Raw genomic sequence first — 26,488 nt, 5'->3', positions numbered from 1 at the left:
ATTTCACCTTTTCTAGGTACTACTAAGGTCTGGAAGAGCTGACCCTGGTAAGAACTCTCACCCTTCACTGGCTTCTGCCAATTTTCCCAGGATACCATCTGTAGGCTCTGGAGTGAGTGGTATTTAAAGAACAGAGTGTAGCTCTGGTATCTACCAAAATTTAGCAAGGTTTTCTATTAATTTTTTTTTTTTTTTTTCGGTACGCAGGCCTCTCACTGTTGTGGCCTCTCCCGTTGCGGAGCACAGGCTCTGGACGTGCAGGCTCAGCGGCCATGGCTCACGGGCCTAGCCGCTCTGCGGCATGTGGGATCTTCCCGGACCGGGGCACGAACCTGTGTCCCCTGCATCGGCAGGCGGACTCTCAACCACTGCGCCACCAGGGAAGCCTGGTTTTCTATTAATTTTAATTTTAGTTTCCTCTTGGTTGCTTAAGGGAATAACTGGTAGCAGTTTACCACAGAATCCCTGGAATTCCCACCAACCCTGAGAGGGGAACCATAAACTTTCAAGGATAATCTCTTTTTCCAGTATCCTGGTTGATGGCGAATGAGACAACAATTTCTGGGCCAGCGTTTTGATGATGCACGCTTGGTAGGGTACAACAGGGGACACTAGATCTTTAGTTTAGGTTTTTGGCCTTGGAGCTGTTGTAGTTGTCAGGGCACTAACTTGATGGACTTTGTTTACAGTTTTGTAGTCTCTTCAGAGTGGAGAGGTAATTCAGTTAGAGCAGGGGTCCCCAACCCCCGGCCCATGGACCAATACTGGTCCGAGGCCTGTTAGGAACTGGGCCGCACAGCAGGAGGTGAGCGGTGGGCAAGAGAGCGAAGCTTCATCTGCCGCTCCCCATCGCTCCCCATCACTCCCATTAACCTCCTGAACCATCTGAACTATCTCCCCAGCCCCTGCATCCTGCAAAAATTGTCTTCCGTGAAACTAGTCCTTGGTGCCAAAAAGGTTGGGGACCGCTGAGTTAGAGGATTAGTAGGTTGAGTGCTCAAGAGAAGGAGGCTAGAAGGGGTAATTAGGAGTCAAGTCAGTTTTATAGTCTTTTGTTTTAAGTACTTCTTGTGTCTTTAATTTTTCATTAGCCTTTTGTAATGAATCTTTCAACGAAGCTATTTTGGAACCTTGAGGCCTTTTGGAGGCTTCTGCATGCCAGTTAAAATAGGTATCCCATTCTGTGTATTGATTTGGGAACACCTGCTTTCAAGTACGCTTCTTAAATAAACAATCTTATCTAACTGGAACATTCTCCATAACAGCCACTTTGTAAGATTGTGCCATATTTGTAGATATATACAGTTTCTAGGATCACAGTTTGAAGACATAAAATATGCAGGTGTGCTGGAAGGTGGTATGCTCATTTCTTTGAAACTTGAGGATCCTGTTTCTTTAGCTAAGTGTTGGACATCTTGGAGCCAAATTAATACCTAATAGGGATGCGCCACTGGGTTGGGGATTTTGTGGTGTTTTACAGTGCACCTTGTTGCACAGAAATTTTCTTGAGGTTGGGAGGTGCCTAGTGTCAATAGAACCCTTCCATGACCAACTTATCCTAGGCTGGGAGTCTTTACAATTAGGTAGCAAAAGTTCAAACAGCTTTTAAGCACTAAACCCACTACCAATTTTGTGAGATGTGGCTTCTTAGATTCCCATTAGCAATATATCTCTTACTCTTTCCATGAGAATATTTCTTTATAGTGGTAGATTCCCTAATGGCTTTGAATAGTCTGACTTGTGCCTAGTTAGATTTTGATGTGCCATTGGTCAAAAAACCTTGGACTTCTTGTCTTAATTTATTTCCCAGGTCCCACAGTGGTTTCTGCTATGGACTTAACCTCCAGGCTTTGTGAGTCTCCTAAAGGCAGCCATCTTGCTTTCTTAGATTTAGGGGTACCCATTATTTTCCCTTGAAATAATCCTCCATAATTCAACCAGACTCACTATTTCTGGATGCCTGTGCACAGTTCTTAAGAACTGAAAGTGTCAAAATGAAAATCTGGAGTCTCTCACACTCCAATATACACTCTGTGAAAATGTGGAGTCTCTCACATCCCAATTCTCCACCCAGAAGGATTAGGACAAACAAACTCAAAGAGATCAGAACGCAAAATAAGTGGAGCTCAATTCAAGAGAAACTTACCAGAGATTCTGGAGAATAGCCAAAAAGGCAGCAAGCCAAAGGGGATCTGTGGGTATCTTCACCTGCATCTAGGAGCTGTCCCTGAAATCTTCACCAGCTGTCTTCGAGTACCATCTCACCCCCAAACTATCAAATGACAAAAATAATACAATTTAGTAATGAGTTTCTTGTCCGTTATTCAAGGGAAAACAATCTATGGATTGGAGGAATACAGCGCCTCACAGGCAGAGGAGCACTATTCTTGAGGAATTTGGGCCAAAAGTAAGTTGTATAGAGTGTTAGAAGTAGAAACACAGGAATGGGGCATGATTGGCTAGGAAGTTGAACATTTCCTTACAGGGCTAGCAGGTCTAGGGTAAGGTAAGCTAACTAAGGCTGAGGTGGAGGATTGTGATTGGTATATGTTAGGATTCCTTCACAGGTGTTTCCCGTAAGCATAGGCTGACATAGATTTAGATTTGCTATGTGACCTGGGCCACTGGGGCGGCCTCCATTTTGTGGGTCCCAATATATGAATTAACTGTATCACTCATGACTATTCTTCTTTAATATAAAACATTTTCTCAACTTTTCTTTGTTTTTTGACCTTGATATTTTTGAAGAGTATGGGCTAGCTGTTTTGTACAATGTTCTACAATTTGGGCTTGATTGATATTTCTTCATGATTGGAGTTATGCACTTTTGCAGGAATAACACAGAAATGATATTGTGCCCTCTTAGTGCCTCAAATCAGGAGGCACAATATTGTTCCAATATTAGTGATGCTAGCTTTGTTCTCTTGGGGAAGGAGGTCTCGGCCAAATCCTCCACCATAAAGTTATCAATTTTTCCTTTACAATTGAAAACTCATTTGTGAAGAGGTACTTTGAGTTCACACTACCCTGTCCAGAGTCAATATTCTTCCCACTAGTTTTAGCATCCTTGGATGATTTTTTTTAACCATACACTTCTTCCTTATTAGTTAGCATTAAAAGGTAAAACAGCTTAGACTTCTTCCCTAAGTATTTATTTATTCACTTTTTATATCTGTATGGATTCATGGATTTTTATTTTATTCAATGAGCTATAATATATTGCTAACTTTATTTATTTTGATGCTCAAACTGTCCCAGATTTGGCCAGTGGAGGTCCCTTTGAGAAGGCTCCTGTGTCACTTTGACATGGGCCTATAATTTTTTAAAGAATTTCCTTACTTTCTGGAAATATGGCATTTGGGGCTTATCTTATATTTCCCCTATCTCTGCCCTGAAATTAGCCATTCCTCCAAGGAGCACTAGATTCTTGTAGTTGAAAATAATATTTAGAATCCAAGATCTGAGCAAGCTAGATATGCTCATTGTGACTGATGAATCATTGCATCTAGGCCTCTCTATTATGTATATTAAATATACATATTAAACAAATATATATAAATGAAAGCCAAGTTTTTCACTGATGAAAGAGTTTCAAATATAAAAAGAAAAAGAAACTAGGTGGAATCCTGAAGTAATGGAATGGAACTGGAGGTTTCAATGAAAACTCATGCTGTTATAGTTAGGATGATGGGGGATATAAAAATAGACACAAATAACAAATATACTTAATCACACACACACATATATATATATATATTTGTATCTTTTTATATCTCTCCATTGATCCATCCAATAATAGTATTTTACAATGTGTTTAGAACAAGTCCTTCCCTCTTTCCTTTAGATTGAATGATCTCTTTGCAGATCTTATTCCCTCTGATTAAATCTTAGAGTAAGTTTATTGTGTCCCTCAAAAAAATTCAACAGGAAAAAAAAAATTCAACAGGAAAAAAAAAATTCAACAGGAATTTTGATTGGGATTGCTTGAGTATGTTTATAACTATATGAACGTAGAATTTGATAAGTCCTGAGACAAGAAGTCAAAAGATCTGGATTTGAATATTGGCTATATAATTAGTTGGATAAATCATCAAGGGCAGATTACATTCTAAATAAGCTTTACTCTTCTCATCTGTAATATGCATATAGTAATATATATTATAAACTATTGTCAAAATAAACAAATGAAAAATTATGATTATTGTTTATACATATATTTTTCTTCTCCTTCCAAATTATTTTCCAGTTATTTCCTAAATACCACAGAAAGACAAATCCCAATAAGCTGGAACTAATTAAATAAATACATTCATAGGATGATGACTTCATTTATTTTAATTTACGTTTAACTGATATGAATTGTAGCATTCCAATTATGGAGCAACTCAATATTCAGATCCTTATCCTTAAATTTTGATTTAAAAAACTTTAGTATCTTTAAATTATAATATTTATATTGTAGATTTTATCTGTAAAGCTATGCTTTATAAATCTAGATAAAGTATGAATTAGATACACATATCATTATTTTAACAATTTTAGAAATTATAACAATGGAGAAGTAACAGAAGAGACAGACCCACTAAATTAAAAATAACAAATAGAATATTTGTGTGTTTGTTTTTAAGTGTTCCTAGCAATCATTTTCTAAAGTTCTTAGTGACTAAGAAATTTTGTCCTTAACATCACTGGGTCATTTTTGTTATGGTAATGAATGCATTTAGTCCTCAAATTAAAAAAACAACAACATATATACTGTTTCTTTTTATAAAAAGATTTGTTTTTATTATGTAAGTCCTTTGTTAATCTTAACTAGGAGACGGTTTTCATTCAAATATTACTGCATCCACATTTAGGAGGGCCTGCTTTACAAAGTACTGTCTGATAATGTTTTTCAATCAACAAAGCCCTTGAAACTGTTCGGCTTGTTAGCCATTTGCTGTTGAAGAGTGCATCCATCTCTGAAAACAAGATGCAAGGAAACACAGTCCTCATTTTCTCCAGTAGTTAGCTGTTCAAAGGACTGTAGCCATTTCAAGAGGTGCTAGATAAGCATGCATAAGGCTTGATAGAGCTAACAATGAAGAAGTATAATGAGCATTTACGATTTGAATTGAAGAGTTTCAAAAGAATGCAAATCAGTATCTTATCTAAAAGGATAAAAAATATCCCAACAAGTTAAAGAGCAATTTTTCAGATTTTAAGCTTATCATGAGTATTTAAAAAACAACCAGTGTTTACTACCCTGCTGAGAGTACATCACATCAGTTCATTTCCCCAGTGGGAGAGTGCTTCAAAGATATCAAGGACTCTCACAAATCTTAACAAAGTACACAAGTACGGAAGGGGTTCATGATAATTACTGGGAAATGTTATCTGAGAAAACAGAGTACAGTATACATTTAACTGTCAAAGTTAAGAGAAAGGAGATGTCATTCATATTTATCTTTATTAGTTTTATACTGCTGTGTAACAAACTACCACAGACCTACTGGCTTAAAATAACACCCAACAGTTTTGATTTAGTTCTGCTGGTGAGAAGTCTGGGCAGACTTGGCTGGGCTCCCTGATGAGGCATTCAGAAAGCCAAAGTCAAGAGGTCAGCTGGGCAGAGCTCTAATCTGGATGCTCTGGGGAAGAATCTATTTCCAAGCTTATTCCCAACTATGTCAAAATTCAGTTCCTTACATCTGTAGGACTGAGGAGGAACAGAAGAAGAAGTCACCAAATCTCTCCCTAATAAGATAGGATAAGTGAAGGGTAGCAAAGTATACCACCCAAAATAGGTCTCATTGGCATACTGAGTATTTTGAACTGGTTATTTTTAAGAAACAGACAAAATCTCTGTAAACCTAGTAAAAGTTACCCTTTTGTAAGAGACATTTACATTTATAAGGGAAATCTCCATTGGTAAGGGTCTCCCTCTCTGTACCAGGAAGAGGATAACCAGATCTCAAGAAACTCATATCAGTAGAAAAGCAGGACTTAAATCTGCCTAACAACCCATACCCTTGTTTACTGGGCTTTTCCTGGTAACCTCCCATAACTGACCTCCCACACCCTTAATAGCTTTCTTCTGGCTTTAGCTGGAGACGGTATTTAAGGTGGTGCCTTGGGCCACTTTGAGGAGTTACTCAGTTTTCCAGAGTTTCTCTCCTGTACACAGGAGGTATGCATGTTATTAAACTTCTGTCTGTTTTTCCCATATAATGTGTCTTTTATTACAGGGGATCTTAGCCAAGAACCTAGAAGGGTAGATGGAAAGTTCTTTTTCCTCCCCTATAACAGAAATTTCTTATTCTTCCCTCATTCTTCCTTCCTAACTTTCTTTCCCTCAGATACTCCCTTTGACACCTCTACAGGAGCAATTGAATGAATGACAATAACTTTCCTTAATGTGAAGGACAAGACTATAAACACACCTTCCAGTCCAGGTGTCTATAAAAAGCTATGCTCAGGCAGGCACATATTGAGCTACTGCAGTGAAAAAACCTACTGCTCCTATATACCATGTCTATTTTTAGTGACACTACCTAAACATCAATTCAGGAGTTGATAAAAACTAAATAACTTCCCACAACGTTACCACGAAAGCATTTTATGCTACCATAAAAGATATACTAATTAGCACACAATATCAGGGACAGTTTTGTCTTTCCTCTAAATTATAGAAATCATGAAAAATTCTATATTTAGTATCATTCTTGTTGTATGTTCTTTAGAGAGAACTATAGACCACTTGTAAACTTTTGCAAAGCCCACACATTCACAAATCATTAATGACATGTATTTACACTGTAAGAATTTTTTTAAAAGGATATACTGAGTTTATTTTAGACAAAAACTTTTTTCATTTTTGCTACATAATCATAAAAAGGAGTTCCATAAGTGGGTCTCCAGTTTTCTACAAATATTCCACATCAGAAACAATAAAGCTTTTCTGCAAAAGTAAATGGTTTTTTTAAAAATGACAGATTCAAACGAAATGACTCAAAAGTTATCTTTGTCTTCCACATGCTAAACCTGGACACAAGAGGACTGAGGAGAATCATTTTATTTCATTTTCACAAATTATTGTCTAGAATGTGCTACTCAAAATGTGCTTCTGATGGAGAGACCTTCAAGATGGCAGAAGAGTAAGACGTGGAGATCACCTTCGTCCCCACAAATACATCAGAAATACATCTACACGTGGAACAACGCCTACAGAACACCTACTGAATGCTTGCAGAAGACCTCAGACCTCCCAAAAGGCAAGAAACTCCCTACGTACTTGGGTAGGGCAAAAGAAAAAAGAAAAAACAGACAAAAGAATAGGGACGGGACCCACACCAGTGGGAGGGAGCCGTGAAGGAGGAAAGGTTTCCACACACTAGGAAGCCCCTTCGCGGGCAGAGACTGCGGGTGGTGGAGGGGGGAAGCTTCGGATTCATGGAGGAGAGTGCAGCAATAGGGGAGTGGAGGGTAAAGCGGAGAGATTCCCGCACAGAGGATCGGTGCCGACCAGGACTCACAAGCCCGAGAGGCTTGTCTGCTCACCCTCCGGGGTGGGCGGGGCTGGGAACCGAGGCTCGGGCTTCGCAGGTCGGATCCCAGGGAGAGGACTGGGGTTGGCAGTGTGAACGCAACCTGAAGGGGGTTAGTGTGCCACAGCTAGCCGGGAGGAAGTCCGGGAAAATGTCTGGAACTTACTAAGAGGCAAGATATCATTGTTTCCTGGTGCCCAAGGAGAGGGGATTCAGAGCACCGCCTAAAGGAGCTCCAGAGATGGGCAAGAGCCACGGCTATCAGTGCGGACACCAGAGACGGGCATGAAATGCTAAGGCTGCTACCGCAGCCATAAAGAAGCGTGTGTGCAAGCACAGGTCACTGTCCACATCTTCCCTCCCGGAAGCCTGTGCAGCCCGCCACTGCCAGGGTCCCACGATCCAGTGACAACTTCCCCAGGAGAACACACGGCGCACCTCAGACTGGTGCAACGTCATGCTGGCCTTTGATGCCACAGGCTCACCCGGCATTCCACATCCTGCCCTTCCCCAGCCTGAGTGAGCCAGAGTCCCCTAATCAGCTGCTCCTTTAACCCCGTCCTGTCTGAGCAAAGAACAGATGCCCTCAGGCAACCTACATGCAGAGGCAGGGCCAAATCCAAAGCTGAACCACAGGAGCTGTGCAAACAAACAAGAGAAAGGGAAATTTCTCCTAGCAAGCAGCCTCAGGGACAGTGGATTAAATCTCCACAATCAACTTGATGTACCCTGTGTCTCTGGAATAGCTGAATAGACAACGAATCATCCCAAAATTGAGGCAGTGGACTTTGGGAGGAACTGTAGACTTGGGGTTTGCTGTATGTGACTGACTGCTTTCTGGTTTTATGTTTATCTTAGTTTAGTACTTAGAGCTTATTATCATTTGCAGATTTATTTATTCATTTGGTTGCTCTCTTCCATTTTTTTAATATATATGTATATATATATTTTTTTCCTTTTTCTCTTTTTGTGAGTGGGTATGTGTATGCTTCTCTGTGTGATTTTGTCTGTATAGCTTTGCTTTTACCATTTGTCCTAGGGTTCTGTCTGTTTTTCCTTTTTTTTTTTAAATATAGTTTTTAGAGCTTGTTATCATTGGTGGATTTGTTTTTTGGCTTGGTTGCTATCTTCTTCCTTTCTTTTTTTCTCCCTTTTCTTCTGAGTCGTGTGCCTGACAGGGTCTTGGTGCTCCGGTCAGGTGTCAGGCCTGTGCCTATGAGGTGGGAGAGCCGAATTCAGGACACTGGTCCACCAGAAACCTCCCAGCTCCACGTAGCATCAAACAGTGAAAAATCTCCCAGAGATCTCCATCTCAACGCTAAGACCCAGATCCACTCAATGATGAGCAAGCTACTGTGCTGGACACACTATGCCAAACAATTAGCAAGACAGGAACACAACCACATCCATTAGCAGAGAGCTGCTTAAAATCATAATAAGGTCACAGACACCAGGTTAAAACACACCACCAGATGTGGACCAGCCCACCAGAAAGACAAGATACAGCCTCATCCACCAGAGCACAGGCACTAGTCCCCTCCACCAGGAAACCTACACAACCCACTGAACCAACCTTAGCCACTGGGGACAGACACCAAAAACAATGGGAACTACGAACCTGCAGCCTGCAAAAAGGAGACCCCAAACACAGTAAGTTAAGCAAAATGAGAAGACAGAGAAACACACAGCAGATGAAGGAGCAAGGCAAAACCTCACCAGACCTAACAAATGAAGAGGAAATAGGCAGTCTACCTGAAAAAGAATTCAGAATAATGATAGTAAAGATGATCCGAAATCTTGGAAACAGAATGGAGAAAATACAAGAAACGATTAACAAGGACCTAGAAGAAATAAAGAGCAAATAAACAGTGATGAGCAGCACAATAAATGAAATTAAAAATTCTTTAGAAGGGATCAATACCAGAATAACTGAGGCAGAAGAATGGATAAGTGACCTGGAAGATAAAATAGTGGAAATAACTACTGCAGAGCAGAACACACAAAAAAGAATGAAAAGAATTGAGGACAATCTCAGAGACCTCTGGGACAACATTAAACACACCAACATTCGAATTATAGGGGTCCCAGAAGAAGAGAAAAAGAAAGGGACTGAGAAAATATTTGAAGCGATTATAGTTGAAAACTTCCCGAATATGGGAAAGGAAACAGTAAATCAAGTCCAGGAAGCACAGAGAGTCCCATACAGGATAAATCCAAGGAGAAACACTCCAAGACACATATTAATCAAACTATCAAAAATTAAATGCAAGGAAAAATATTAAAAGCAGCAAGGGAAAAACAACAGATAACACACAAGGGAATCCAGATAAGGTTAACAGCTGATCTTTCATCAGAAACTCTACAAGCCAAAAGGGAGTGGCGGGACATATTTAAAGTGATGAAGGAGAAAAACCTACAACCAAGATTACTCTACCCAGCAAGGATCTCATTCAGATTTGACAGAGAAATTAAAACCTTCACAGACAAGCCAAAGCTAAGGGAATTCAGCACCACCAAACCAGCTTTACAACAAATGCTAAAGGAACTTCTCTAGGCAGGAAACACAAGAGAAGGAAAACACCTAAAATAACAAACCCAAAACAATTAAGAAAACGGGAATAGGAACATATATATCGATAATTACCTTAAATGTAAATGGATTAAATTCTCTGACCAAAAGACATAGATTGGCTGAATGGATACAAAAACAAGACTCATATATATGCTGTCTACAAGAGATCCACTTCAGACCTCGGGACACATACAGACTGAAAGTGAGGGGAGGCAAAAAGTTATTCCATGCAAATGGAAATCAAAAGAAAGCTGGAGTAGCAATTCTCATATCAGACAAAATAGACTTTAAAACAAAGACTATTAAAGATACAAAGACAGTATATAATGATCAAGGGATCAATCCAAGAAGAAGATATAACAATTGTAAATATTTATGCACCCAACATAGGAGCACCTCAATACATCAGGCAAACACTAACAGCCATAAAAGGGGAAATCAATAGTAACACAATCATAGTAGGGGACTTTAAAACCCCACTTTCACCAATGGACAGATCATACAAAATGAAAATAAATAAGGAAGCACAAGCTTTAAATGATACATTAAACAAGATGGACTTCTGATATTTATAGGACATTCCATCCAAAAACAACAGAATACACTTTCTTCTCAAGTGCTCATGGAACATTCTCCAAGATAGATCATATCTTGGGTCACAAATCAAGCCTTAGTAAATTTAAGAAAACTGATACCATATCAAGTATCTTTACCAACCATAAAGCTATGAGACTAGATAACAATTACAGGAAAAAATCTGTAAAAAATACAAACACATGGAGGCTAAACAATACACTACTTAATAACCAAGAGATCACTGAAGAAATCAAAGAGGAAATCAAAAAATACCTAGAAACAAATGACAATGAAAACACAACAACCCAAGACCTATGGTATGCAGCAAAAGCAGTCTGAGAGGGAAGTTTATAGCAATACAATCCTACCTCAAGAAACAAGAAACATCTCAAATAAAGAACCTAACCTTACACCTAAAGCAATTAGAGAAAGAAGAACCAAAAACCCCCTAAGGTAGCAGAAGGAAAGAAAACATAAAGATCATATCAGAAATAAGAGAAAAAGAAATGGAGGAAACGATAGCAAAGGTCAATAAAACTAAAAGCTGGTTCTTTGAGAAGATAGACAAAATTGAAAAACCATTAGCCAGACTCATGAAGAAAAAAAGGGAGAAGACTCAAATCAATAGAATTAGAAATGAAAAAGGAGAAATAACTGACCCTGCAGAAATACAAAGGATCATGAGAGATTACCTGCCAATAAAAGGGACAACCTGGAAGAAATTGACAAATTCTTAGAACAGAACAACCTTCCGAGACGGAACCAGGAAGAAATAGAAAATATAAACAGACCAATCACAAGCACTGATATAGAAACTGCAATTAAAAATCTTCCAAAACACAAAAGCCCAGGACCAGATGGCTTCACAGGCGAATTCTATCAAACATTTACAGAAGAGCTAACACCCATCCTTCTCAAGCTCTTCCAAAAGATAGCAAAGGGAGGAACACTACCAAACTTATACTATGGGGCCACCATTATCATGATACCAAAACCAGACAAGGATGTGAGAAAAAAAGAAAACTACAGGCCAATATATCTGATGAACATAGATGCAAAAACCCTCAACAAAATACTAGCAAACAGAATCCAACAGCACATTAAAAGGATCATACACCTCTTCAATAAGTGGTGCTGGGAGAACTGGACAGCTACAAGTAAAAGAATGAGATTAAAACACTCCCTAACACCATACACAAAAATAAACTCAAAATGGATTAAAGACCTAAATGTGAGGCCAGACACTATCAAACTCTCAGAGGAAAACATAGGCAGAACCCTAGGACATAAATCACAGCAGGATACTTTTTGACCCACCTCCTAGAGAAATGGAAGTAAAAACAAACAAATGGGACCTAATGAAACTTAAAAGCATTTGCACAGCAAAGGAAACCATAAACAAGATGAAAAGACAAACCTCAGAATAGGAGAAAATATTTGTAAATGAAGCAACTGACAAAGGATTAATCTCCAAAATTTACAAGCAGCTCATGCAGCTCAATATCAAAAAAGCAAACAACCCAATCCAAAAATGGGCTTAAGACCTACATAGACATTTCTCCAAAGAAGATATACAGATTGCCAACAAACACATGAAAGAATGCTCTACATCATTAATCATTAGAGAATTGCAAATCAAAACTACAATGAGATATCATCTCATACCCGTCAGAATGGCCATCATCAAAAAATCTGCAAACAATCAATGCTGGAGAGGGTGTGAAGAAAAGGGAACCCTCTAGCACTGTTTTGGGGAATGTAAATTGATACAGCCACTATGGAGAACAGTATGGAGGTTCCTTAAAAAACTACACATAGAACTACCATACATCTCAGCAATCCCACTACTGGGCATATATCCTGAGAAAATCATAATTCAAAAAGAGTCATGTACCAAAATGTTCATTGCAGCTCTATTTACAATAGCCAGGACATGGAAGCAACCTAAGTGTCCATCAAGAGATGAATGGATAAAGAAGATGTGGCACATATATACAACGGAATATTAGTCAGCCATAAAAAGAAACAAAATTGAGTTATTTGTAGTGAGGTGGAGGGACCTAGAGTCTGTCATATAGAGTGAAGTAAGTCAGAGAGAGAGAAGCAAATACCATATGCTAACACATATATATGGAATCTAAAAAAAAAAAAAAAATTGTCATGAAGAACCTAGGGGCAAGATGGGAATAAAGACACAGACCTACTAGAGAATGGACTTGAGGATAGGGGGAGGGGGAAGTGTAACCTGGGACAAAGTGAGAGAGTGTCATGGACATATGTACAGTACCAAACGTAAAATAGATAGGTAGTGGGAAGCAGCCGCATAGCACAGGGAGATCAGCTCGGTGCTTTGTTACCACCTAGAGGGGTGGGATAGGGAGGGTGGGAGGTATGGAGATGCAAGAGGGAAGAGATATGGGGACATATGTATAACTGATTCACTTTGTTATAAAGCAGAAACTAACACACCATTTTACAGCAATTATGTTGCAATAAAGATTAAAAAAAATAGTCCAGCTTGGAATCACAAAAGAAAGGAGTAGTGCCTAACAGATTTGACAATTTTTAAAGACAGAGCACTAAGAGTCAGCAGGAGAAATCTGAGGACTAATTTGCCTCTGGTTTGAGAGTAACTTCCTCGTAGTACAGCACACAAAAGACTAATTTAGGGAGTCTGGAAGCATGGCATCATGGAGTGAGCACTGAAAACAATCTAGAAATATTTAGGTGGTAAAAGGCTTCAGGCAGAAAATGCTTTAAAATAAAGTGTCTGAGAGAATTGTTACTCAGATAGCTATGTAGTTTTAGGCAATTTAACTATTAATGACATAAGAAAGAAGAAATATGTCTTGAGGTAACAAAATAACAACTAGAAAATTCAGACTACTGGTAAATCTGTAAAAAAGTAAAATAAAATAAAACTTTAATGGTTTGACTAGAACATCAGAAGAAAGCTTAGTTATAATTCTTTAAGTAAATATCTACCTAGCACGAAAAAACTGAGGTAATATAGGGCTAAATAGAGGGTAAAAAGTTATTAAGAGTTAAGATATTAGGACCTTGTTTATAATATTGATTGACAGTAAAATGGAATAAAATATGCAAATGTAACTGATCAAAATCAGTTCAGATTAAACAGATAATATCTTTGAGCAAGATATTATTTTTGCCTACTACCCAAAATGAATTTTACATTATTTTGAACCCATAATTTCTGTATTTTAAAAACTTAGCCCATTTCTTTACTTTTTTTCCCTGGCCACAGCAAATCTAATGTTGCACATACATGACTTCTATGCTTCCAACTCCCACACCTCCACACACAAATAATTAAGCTTCTACGTATGCCTCAGAATATCTGAATTCCAGTGCAGCTACATTAGCATAGAGACAGGTCTAAGCACAACATTGTCCTCTGTAAGTCCTATCTCAGGTATCCCCGTTTTTCCCCCTTGAGTCTGCATTTTCTAAGTCACTGATGGTATCCGTTATGCAGGAGGGCTTTACTAAAGTCTTGCTTCACGTGTGAAATTTATTACAATTTTAGACATAACCATATTTCTCACTATCTGTGCCATCAGAATAAGTGAATGGATATGAAAGTGTGAATAGCCTATAATGGCATAGTAGGATATTTCATCAGAGCATTTGTGTGGCATTATATTGAAGATTCCTGTAGCTGAGAGAGCAGCTATTTTTGAGTGTCTATGATTGTACAGAGGCACTCTTCTGATACTTTACACAAATTATCTAATTTAATGTTCACCAAAAAAAGGCTGTTAGGTAAAAATTATTATTTCTATCATACAGTTAGAAATTTGAGGAAGAGAAAAGTAACTTCCACAAAATCATAGTATTCAAAAACTCATTTTGTCACAGCCAGGACACAAGCTCTATTTTATCTTTCTTCAAAACTTATACTTGGAACCACTCTGATACCTGTGTACAGAGAAAGAGGATAGCCGAAAAGTAAGTGGCTCACAACATAATTTCACCTAAGATCAGCCTTCTCCTAATAGGATGTTAGTTGAAGCCAAAATAATTATCATTACTGAAAAATATCTATAAAATGTTCTAATCTTGATATGCCTCAAAAAGAAGAGGGACTCTAGCATATTCTGCAAAGGGGAGCTATCACTTGTCAGTAGGTCTAAGTGATAATTAGTAAAATGTAATTCTTTAAAACAGTGATACAAATCCCTCACTCAACTGGGTTCATTTATATCTCACTAAACTGGCTTTCAGATAGGGTATCACAACATAATAGTTAACTTACAGTATTAAGCACAGAATTCAAGAAACAGATCCATGAATATTTTTAGCTTCTTAAGAGAACTCTTTGTACCTTAAACTAATTTTATTTGTATACTTCAGGCAGATTAAGAAAAGGCATAGTATAAATATACTGTTAAATATAATAATGTACTGAGATCTGAGTATATTCTGCAGTTGTTACATCGCATGATAAAAATAAAAAGTAGCTGGTTAAGTGAAAGAGGCAAAGGGATATCAAAGGATAAGGCAAAGAATAATACAGCAAAACAATAAGGAGAAAGTGGAAAATTCAATCTGTTACTTGCTAGGCAAACAAATAAACACCAAGGAAGAACTTCACATAACAGTACTCTGAGAGGGAAAAGTCAGGAGATATTAAATGGCAGAAAGGAGGAATTCATAATCCTGGTCTTAATTAATCATCTAAAACTAGTTCTCCAGATGGAACAGAATGAATTACTCGTATGTTTACATTCGAGTAAAGGAGTCCAGTTGTTCATTGGAAAGCATCTTCAGTTCAGGCCAGCAATGATTTCCCAGATGATGTTACTCAGAACCAGTCAAAATGAAGCAAAAATTTCCAGGATTTTTAGAACTAAGCCAGCCTTTAAAAATGTTATAACAGTTTAAGATTTACATAAAACTTGTGAAAACTGTAGAGTTCCAACAGAACCTAAACCCAGTTTTCCTTATTATTAAATTATTACATTAGTATAGTATGTTTGTCACAAGTAATGGACCATTACTGATGCTCTTGTTAACTAAAGTTTATACTTTATCTAGATTTCCTTAGAACCCCATGCAGGACTCCACATTACATTTAGTGGTCCTGTCTCCTTAGTCTCCTCTTGGCCATAACAATTTCTCAGACATTCCTTGTTATGAATGACCTCGACAGTTTTGAGGAGTACTAGTCAGATACTTTTTTAGAATGACCCTTAACTGGAGTTGGGCTGATGTTTTTTCTCATGGTAGGCCTGAAGTTAGGTTACGTTTGGGATAGAAACTGCAGAGACAAGTGTCATTCTTGTCACACCCTATCAAAAGAACACAGTATAACCTGGTATCACTTTTGAGGTTAATCTTGACCACCTGGTTGAAATAGTGTTTGTCAGATTTCTCTATTGCATAATCACTCTTTTTTTTCTTCAATGCCATATGGTACTCTTTGGAGGGTAGCCAATGTACACACCACATTTAAGGGGTAGGGAGATATGGACCACCTCCTTGAGGGCAGAGTATCTACATAGATTCTTTGGAATTCTTCTACTGGGAAGAATAGTGTATTTTCTCCACTTACTTATCTATCCAATCATTTATCTATATAAGTATGGACTTAAATATTTATTTTATACTATAGATTATAATTCAGTATTATTTTATTTATTTTGTTGCTCAAATTATTTTAGGTTTAGCTATTGGGAGCTCTTTCAGTTGGCTCCTGTGTCTTTTTGAAATGTCTCCATGGTCACATTGGTTTGCTTTTGTGAGCACTTCCTTACCTTTCTGTCAATATAAAATGTCGCTGGCACATCTTGTGCATTTGCAGCAGCAGTCGTGCAATCAGTCATTTGCCCAAGGGTACTTGGTTTTGTTTTGTTTTTTAATGAAGAATATAAAAATTTAAAAATATATACAGTATATATAATACACATGCATATAAACAGATATATTTTAGATATTCTATATATCATATTTATTATTTCATATGTGTATTTAGATTTTTATATATATTAGAAACAAAAACTGGACACTAGTGTGCATGTTGCTACAGGGATTTAGTACTTCTAGGCCCTTTCAGCTGACAGAAAAAGGAAATATTATGTGTGTATTTTAACACACACATACAAACATTCTATATGTATCGACATGTATCTACGTAACATTAAACATGTGTTCATACTGATGTCTCCAACTCTAACCAATTACTAGATGGACCATTCTAACCTTTTCCCCTTCATGGTCTCTAACTTCTCATGGCCACAATAAGACACCTCACCCCAGCATCTGCCATTTATTTAATTAATTGTTCAATTCCATTATAAATATATAGTGGTTTCAAAATTGATAACCTTACCCCCATAGGATACAACTTTATCAACTAAAGTACAGCGCTTACTTATAGTCCTTTTGCCTTTAGTCTTACAGCTGCAACTCATTTCCAAAGTTACAAAGGTCAGCATGTTTTCCTCTGCTCCATTTAGTGAGGTTACTTCATGCACTTGTATTACGATTAGATTGCTTTGTTCTGTCACTTTTTACAAAATGGGATCCTCTGTTCTCCCAAATGTTTTGTGTTGTTGTTCTTGATTACTCTACATTAAAGTTCTCTCTTTGTGCTGTAAAGTTTTATAGGTGTTGACAAATGCATAATGTCATATATTCACGAGCATCATTCTTACCAAATAATTTCAACCCCTTAAAATATTCAAAGTACTGGTACTTCACATATTCAGCCCTACCCCCAAACACCAGGCAACAGCTGATCTCTTTAAAATTCATTTAGTTTTGCCTTTCCAAAACATCATATAATTGGAATCATGCAATATGTAGCCTAGCTTCTTTCACTTAGCATTTAGATTCAGCCAAGTTTTCACACAGATTGACAAATCATTATTTTTATCTCTGAATGGTAGTCCACTGAATTGATATAGTAAAGTTTATCCATTCACTTATTGAAGGACATCTTGGTTATTCCAGATTTTTGTGATTATGAATAAAGTTACTATAAAAATTCACATGCAGGACTTTGTAAGTACATAGGGGGATGATTTTTATATCATGTGATAAAACTATGATTTGTTTGGGAAGAAACTTCCACACTGTGTTTCAAAGTCCTGTATCATTTTTAATTTCCACCAGTACCGAATGAAAGGTTCTGATGCTCCATATCCTTGGCTATTTTTGGATTTTAAGCATTTTAATATGTGTGGTGTTTCACTCTTGAGTAAATTTGCAGTTCCCTGATAAGAAATGATGTTAAACATCTTTTTAAATACATACACGCCATCTATATATTTTCTTTGGTGAGCTGCCTGGTCAGATCTTTTATCTATTTTTTTTTTGATTGGAGTATAGTTGCTTTACAAGGTTGTGTTAGTTTCTGCTGTATTTTATCCACTTTTTAATTGGGCTGTTTAAATTTTTTTGTTGAGTTCTAAGAGTTCTTTGTGTACTGTGGGCACACATTCTTTATCAGAGATGTGTTATGAAAATATCTTCTTCCAGTACGTGGCTTGTCTTTTCCTATTCTAACACTGTCTTTTATAGAGCAATGGTATTTATTTATTTATTTTAAAATTTATATTTATTTATTTATTTATATAGGGGTATAGTTGTTTTACAATGTTGTGTTAGTTTCTACTGTTCAGCGAAGTGGGGCTCCCTGTGCTATACAGCAGGTTCTCATTAGTTACCTATTTTATACATGTTAGTGTATATATGTTAATCCCAAACTCCCAATTCATCCCACCCCCTTTCCCCCACTTGGTGTCCATATGTTTGTTTTCTACATCTGTGTCTCTATTTCTGCCTTGCAAACTGGTTCATCTGTACCATTTAGTGGTTTGTATTGTAATAAAGTCCAAGTTATTAATCTTTTCTTTCATGAATCAGGCTTTTAGTGTGGTATCTAAAAACTTATTGACAGGGAATTTCCTGGCAGTCCAGTGGTTAGGACTCTACACTTCCACTGCAGGGGGCACAGGTTCGATCCTTGGTCAGGGAACTAAGATCCTGTAAGCTATGAGGCATGGCCAAAAAAATTAAAAATAATAAAAACTTATTGACAAAGACAAACTAATTTTTCTCCAAAGTTTTCTTTTGCAAATTTTAATATTTTTGTATTTTACATTTAGTGTTACTATCTAATTCGTAATAACCTTTGTGTATGACGTAAGGTATATGTCTAAGTTCGTTTTTTTGTAGACAGTTGTCTGATTTTTCCAGTATCATTTATTGAAAAGCTATCTTTCCTCCTTTTTTGTGCCTTTTTTTTTTTTTTGCGGTACGCGGGCCTTTCACTGTTGTGGCCTCTCCCGTTGTGGAGCACAGGCTCGGGACGCACAGACTCAGCGGCCATGGCTCACGGGCCTAGCCTCTCCGCGGCATGTGGGATCTTCCCGGACCAGGGCACGAACCTGTGTCCCTTGCATCGGCAGGCGGACTCTCAACCACTGTGCCACCAGGGAAGCCCCTGTGCCTTTTTTTAAATTACTTTTTTTTATTGTAGTTTAGTTGATTTACAATATATTAATTTCAGGTGTACAGCATAGTGATTCAGTATTTTTACAGATTATACTCCATTAAAATTTATTACAAAATAATGTCTATGATTCCCCATGATATACAATATATCCTTGTTGCTTATCTATTTTATGTATAGTAGTTTGTATCTTTTAATCCTATACCCCTAATTTGTCCCTCCCACCTCCCTCTCCACTTTGGTAACCACTCCTCATTTTCTATATCTGTGAGTCTGTTTCTGTTTCACATATTCATTCATTTGTATTATTTTTTACTTTCCACATATAAGTGATATCATACAGTATTTGTTTGTCTGACTTAATTCATGAAGCATAATATTCTCTAGGTCCATCCACATTGCTGCAAATGGAAGAATTTCATTCTTTTTTATGGCTGAGTAATAGTCCATTATATTTGTACATACACAGATACATGCATACCACATTTTCTTTATCCATTTGTCTGTTGATGGGTACTTGGATTGCTTCCACATCTTGGCTATTGTAAATAGTGCTGCTCTGAACATTGGGGTGCATGTATTTTTTCGAATTGGTGTTTTCATTTTTTTCCGGATACATATATACACCCAGGAGTGGAATTGCTGGATCATATTTTAGTTCTATTTTTAGTTTTTTGAAGAAACTGCATAATGGCTGCACCAGTTTACATTCCCATCAACAGTGTACAAGGACTCCCTTTTCTCCACATCCTCTCTAACATTCGTTATTTATAGACTTTTTGATAATAGCCATTCTGACAGATGGGAGGTGATATCTCAGTGTGGTTTTGATTTGCATTCCTCTAATAATTAGCCATGTTGAGCATCTTTTCATGTGTCTGTTAGCCATCTGTGTGTCTTCTCTGGAAAAATGTCTATTCAGGTCTTCGATCCATTTTTTGATTGGGTTTTTAAAAAAAAAACAACATTGAGTTGTATGAGCTGTTTATATATTTTGGATATTAACCTCTTGTCAGTCATCTAATTTACAAACACATTCCATAGGTTGTCCTTTTGTTTTGCTGATAGTTTCCTTTAAGGTCCCATTTGTTTACTTTTGCTTTTATTTATTGTGCTTTAGGAGACAGATCTAAAAAAATATTGCTATGATTTATGTCAAAGAGTGCTCTATGTTCTAAGAGTTTTATGGTTTCATTCTTATATCTAGGTCTTGGATTAATCCATTTTGAGTTTATTTTTGTATATGGTATAAGGAAATGTTCTAATTTCATTCTTTTACATGCAGCTGTCCAGTTTTCCCAGCACCACTTGTTGAAGAGACTGTCTTTTCTCCACTGTATATTCTTCCCTCCTTTGTCATAGATTAATTGACCATAAGCGCATGGGTTTATTTCTGAGCTCTCTAGTCTGTTCCATCGATCTATGTGTCTGTTTTTGTGCCAGTACCATACTGTTTTGATTACTGTAGCTTTGTAATATATAGTTGGAAGTCGAGAACCATGTTATCTATAGCTTTGTTCTTTTTTCTCAAGAATGCTTTGGCAACTTGGTATCTTCTGTGGTTCCATGTGAATTTTAGGATTATTTTTTCTAGTTCTGTGAAAAATGCCATGAGTATTTTGAAAGGGATTGCATTAAATCTGTAGATTGCTTTGAGTAGTATGGCCATGTTAACAATATTAATTCTTCTAATCCAAGACCACAGGATATCTTTCCATTTCCTTGTATCATCTTCAATTTTCTTCATCAATGTTTCACAGTTTTCAGAGTATTGGTCTTTCACCTTCTGTCTTTGTGCCTCTGTAAAAATCAATTAATTATATTTATGTAAGTCTATGAGTTCTCTATTATATTATACTGACCTATGTATTTATTCTGTCACCAGTAACATGCTACCTTGATTACTAAAGTTTTATATATTAAGTCTTGAAATCATGCAGTGTGAGTCCTCCAACTTTGTTTTCCTTCTACAGCAGTGTGTTGACTCTTCTAGGTCTTTTGCCTTTCCATAGGAAGTTCAGGATCAGTGTGTCAAGACCTCTAAGATAGCTTTCTAGGACTTTGATTGAGATAGTTCTGAATATATAGATCAAGTGTGAGAGAATTTATATCTTAAAAATACTGTTTTCCAATAATACACATGTAATAACTCAATTTATGTAGATCCTCTTTGATTTCTTTGATCAGCATTTTATACTTTTCAGCAAACAGATCCTGTACATATTTCATTAGATTTACACTTAGGTTACATTTATATTGGTGCCACCATAAATGATTTCTTTTTAAATTACACATTCTGATTGGGTATTGCTGGCCTATAGGAAAGTAAGGCTTTTGTATAGTGACCTTATATGTTTCCAGTGAATGTGCTATAATTACTTGTTAGTTCCTAGAGATTTCAGGTAGATTCTTTCCAGTGAATGTGCTATAATTACTTGTTAGTTCCTAGAGATTTCAGGTAGATTCTTTGTTTTCTACATAGATGATCACTCTCTCTGCAAGAATAGCTTTATTTCTACCTTTTGAATCTGTATTTTTTAAAATTTCTTCTTCTTTATAAAATTTTTGTCTTATTGCACTAAGTAGAACTTCCAGTAAAATGTTAAATAGGCATGCTGATCTTAGGAGGGAAGTGTCCAGTCTCTAACCACTTAGAATCATCTTAGTGCTAGGTGTTCTGTAGGCAGGGTTTTTTATTTGTTTGCTTTTGTTTTGGTCAAGTGAGGAAGTTTCCACTTATTCCTAGTTTGCTGAGAGTTAGTATCATGAATGAGTACTGGCTTTTGTCAAATGCTGTTTTTAAATCAATTGATATTTGGGTTTTCTTCTTTAGCCAGTTACTGTGGTAAATTACACTGATTGATGTTTTAAATGCTGAACCTACTCTGCTCCCCTGGCATATATCCCATTTAGTATATAATTTTTTCTCACATTTTTGGATTCATTTGCAAATAATTTATTTAGAATTTTTTTGTTCTCTGTTCATGAGAATTTCTGGATGATAGTTGTCTCCCAATGTAATGTCTTCATCTGATTTAGTTTATGGTAGGACTAGCCTCACAGAATATAGTAGGAAATGTTTCTTCTGCTTCACTGTGTTGGATGGAATATTCCATAAATGTCAATTAAATCAAATGGATTAAAAGTGCTGTACAGGTCATCCATATCCTTACTGATTTTCTGCCTGCTTTATAAATTCATTACCAGCAGAAGGGTATTGGCGTCTCCAACTATAATAGTGTATTCTGTCCCAAAATAAAAGTTAAAAAATGGAAGAGAAATCAACTTTAAAAAATCAGCAACTAAAATATCAGAATATGGAGCAGGAAAAGAGTAAAAATCCATCAGGGCTGTGTTCTGAGTACTGGGGAAAGTGTGTCCATGAATATTTAGTCCTTAGAAGGCCAGCTGTGGCAGGTTCACGTTTCCCCTTTGCAGTAACAAATTTGGGGGAAGGAATTGCTCACTTGGAATCACATTTCCCAGCCTTCCTCCAGCTTGAATTTAGGTAGGCTCATGTGACCCTTTCTAGGCCACAGAATGGTCGCAGAAGTGAGGTATATATATTTCAAGCCACAGTTTGTGAAAGACCTATAACTTCTTCACCATTTCTCTTTTCATTTCAGACTTGATGGCAAAACTCAGGGCAATTTGGGGAGTTACTTTTCTAGATGGCACAGCTTTTGTAGCTCGAACCCCAAAGACTGTGTGGAACAGAACATGGCTCACCCACCCCTGGAATGTCACATAACTAAGATTTTTTTTTTTACTGTGTTCAGCCACCGATTTTATCTATATCTGTTACAGTGCGTATTGTTACCACAACAAATACAATAATCTGCTGTCCATCCCTTACCATAAGACTTGGAGGGATAGAAAAAAGGACAACAGACAGCTGCAGAAAATGACAGGCAACTTACAAAAGCAAAATAAAACGAAACTACAATAATAATAGCAAATTTTTAAAATGCAGGCTTATTTAGGACTGTCATTTCAAGAGAAAGTAATATTTCTTGCCAGCCATGAAGAATTAGAATCTAGTCGTTTATGTGAAGTTGTAACTACTTACCTAATTAACTTTCAAGTTTCTGGAAAACCAGAAGTGAAAAACTCCCTCACTAAAAGTAAATAACAATATATTCTTACCTGAATGCACAGTGTTTTGTTCATGTCACCCCCATAACCACAAAATGAGAAAAGGTATACATATAAATTCTTCTTCATTGAAGTAAAATTATGCACTTTAACATTTTTAGTGTTATTTTTAAAAAGCATAAACCATGAGTTGACAAATAAAATTGCATAAGTTCATTTTCAAGTAATTGGGAAAAATTATCTCCAAAACCAACACATGCACACACATACACACTCACACACACACACGTACACATACAACAATTTTCCTTCTTTTCTAGGAAATAACAAGTTATGGAAGATAATTCTCCACATATTCCCACATTTAAACAATATACCATCAGATAAAACACAAAAGATTAAAAGGGAATTGAAACTTGACAAAGTAGCTTCTTTAGCATATCAAAACATAACTAATAAAAATATGAAAATAAAATTATAGTCCAAAATTTTTGTCCGAAGTGTAAAAAATGACTGAAGGAAATGAATGAGATTCACAGATTTTAGAAAACAACAGCCCTGAATTACACAGTCCTTCATGAGCTCTGTTAGCATTTACTACCTCTCTCAAATTACAAAATTTTCATTTGGTAATGAGAAAAGAGTATTTGTCTTTAAATTTTATATGGTATGCCTGTGTTCAAATTCAGATCTCTAATTCACATTCACGTCGTAATATATTAAAATAAACAATTGTCTTGGGAAATTTTATTAATAAGGATGGGTGTATTTTCAGCCTAGTGCATATGAGTAAATCTGAGCCACAAGGCTCAGAAGAAAAGGAAGAATAAAAAAAGGGAAAAAAAAAAAAAAAAGTAATATAAAAAATAAAATTAAAAAAAGGAAAAGAGCAACCAAACTAATAAACAAATCCACCAATGATAAGAAGCACTAAATACTAAACTAAGATAAACGTAAGAATCAGAAACAAATCAGTCTCAGAAAGCAAACCCCAAGTCTACAGTTGCTCCCAAAGTCCACCGCCTCAATTTTGGGAACATTCGTTGTCTCTTCAGGTATTCCACAGATGCTGGGTTCATCAAGTTGATTGTGGAAATTTAATCTGCTGCTCCTGAGGCCGCATGGAGAAATTTCCCTTTCCCTTTGTTTGCACAGCTCCTGGAGTTCAGCTTTGGTTTTGGCCTCGATTCTGCATGTAGGTCGCCCTCAGGTGTCTGTTTCCTACCCAGAGAGGAGCGGGTTAAAGCAGCGGCTGATTAGGGCTCTGTTGCTCGCCAAGGCTGGGAGGCGGTTGGGTACAGTAGTCATAATTGGAATGTGGTCTGAGCCTGCAGCGGCAGAGGCCAGCATGACATTGCAACAGCCTGAGGCGCGCGCTGTGTGTTCCCGACCTGTGCTTGCACACAGGATTCTTGGTAGCAGCGACAGCAGCATTAGCATATCATGCCCCTCTTTGGGGTCCAAGCTGACAGCTGCAGCTTGGCCCATCTCTGGAGCTCGCTTAGGCAGTGCTCTGCCTTCTGTGGGCAGACAGGGAAGGAATCCCCTCTCCTCTTGCACCCTGAAACAATGGCCCCTTGCCTCTCCAGCAGGTCCAGACTTTTTCCTGGACTCCCTCCCGGCTAGTTGTGGCGCCCTAGCCCCCTTCAGCCTGTCTTCAAGCAGCCAACCCCAGTCTTCTCCCTGGGATCTGAGCTCTGAAGCCTGAGCCTCAGCTCCCAGCCCCCACCTGCCCCGGCAAGTGAGCAGACAAGCGTCTCAGATTGCTGAGTGCTGGTCGGCACCAATCCTCTGTGCGGGAGTCTCTCTGCTTTGTCCTCTGCACCCCTGTTGCTTCACTCTCCTCCGCAGCTCTGAAGCTTCCCTCCTGCCCACCTCGCATACCCTGCCAGTGAAGGGGCTCCCTAGTGTGTGGAAACTTTTCTTCCTTCACAGCTCCCTCCCAGAGGTGCAGGTCCTGTTCCTATTCTTTTGTCTGTTTTTTCTTTTGCCCTACCCAGGTACATGGGGATTTTCTTGCCTTTTGGGAAGTCTGAGGTCTTCTGCCAGCATTCAGTAGGTGTTCTATAGGAAGTGTTCCACATGTAGATGTATTTTTGATGTATTTGTGGGGAGGAAGGTGATCTCCACATTTTACTCCTCCGCCATCTTGAAGGTCTCCCTTGTGGGCGGTGCGTGCAGCTGCCAGGCACTGGAGGAACTCAGGTGTCCAGTGGTTCCAGAAGTCTCACTCTGAACTGCTCCTTTTCCTCGTAAGTTTTACCAAAGTGCCTCTTCTCATGGCACCTGAGGGGCTGGGAGTATGGTGCACAGGGCAGCAGGCACTGCGCTCCACCATGTCTGGGCACCCCGACTGGCTATGATGATTCAGTGAGTTAAAAGAGTGCTTAGAAGAGTGCCTGGTAACTTGTAACATTTAAACAAAAATGAGTGAATGATGGTGATGATGATGATGATTCTAATTTGCTGCCTAAACTTTCTGTACTACCACACATTGTGGCAAGAGGGTATAAATTACAGTTGATATGTACTATTTGCACAGATAAAGACCAGAGTTGGGAGAGTAAAAATGCTATGTATTGCCATGTGACAGGAGCTAAGCTAAACAATGGAGATGGTGATGAAATGATGAACAAAATATATGAGTAAATTAATAAGATTTAACCATCTAGTATATAAAAAGGAAGTATATAGGATACGATATGAACATGCTACATGATAATAAGTTGTGCATACACATACATTTTGGTCTCTGATCTCTTATGTATGGAGTATGTATCTTATAAAATTTGTTGAATTCCATTGATTTTTTTGTATGAACTACAATATCTTACTTATATGTTTAATTCTAGGAGCACAGTTCCATGTCTTCTGTATTTCTACAACCCTGCACTTAATCATATCTCAACTTTGGACCTGTGTGCCTTAGCACCTAGGATAAAATTATAGGATAAATTCTATAAATTTCATGTTTAGCTAATTTGAGATTTTATGCATTTCTCTGAGAACCTTGAGAAGATACTCCTTTATAAATTAGCACAACCTTAAAATAGAAATGATAGGAATTATAATCATATTGCAATGATTAGGGACTGAACTGCTGACCCTCAAACTTTGCAGATCTTCTTGAACTGAAACCTATTTCTTTCTTGAAAAAGACATATATAGTCCAACACTTTTCCTTCATGAACCAGGGAGCAAAGCAATAAATCTCCTTCAGAGGATGGCAGAATTCATTCT

This window comes from Phocoena sinus, chromosome 3 (assembly GCF_008692025.1).
Source record: "Phocoena sinus isolate mPhoSin1 chromosome 3, mPhoSin1.pri, whole genome shotgun sequence".
In the NCBI taxonomy this organism is placed as follows: Eukaryota; Metazoa; Chordata; class Mammalia; order Artiodactyla; family Phocoenidae; genus Phocoena; species Phocoena sinus.
Note: the sequence above shows the minus strand (reverse complement) of the source record.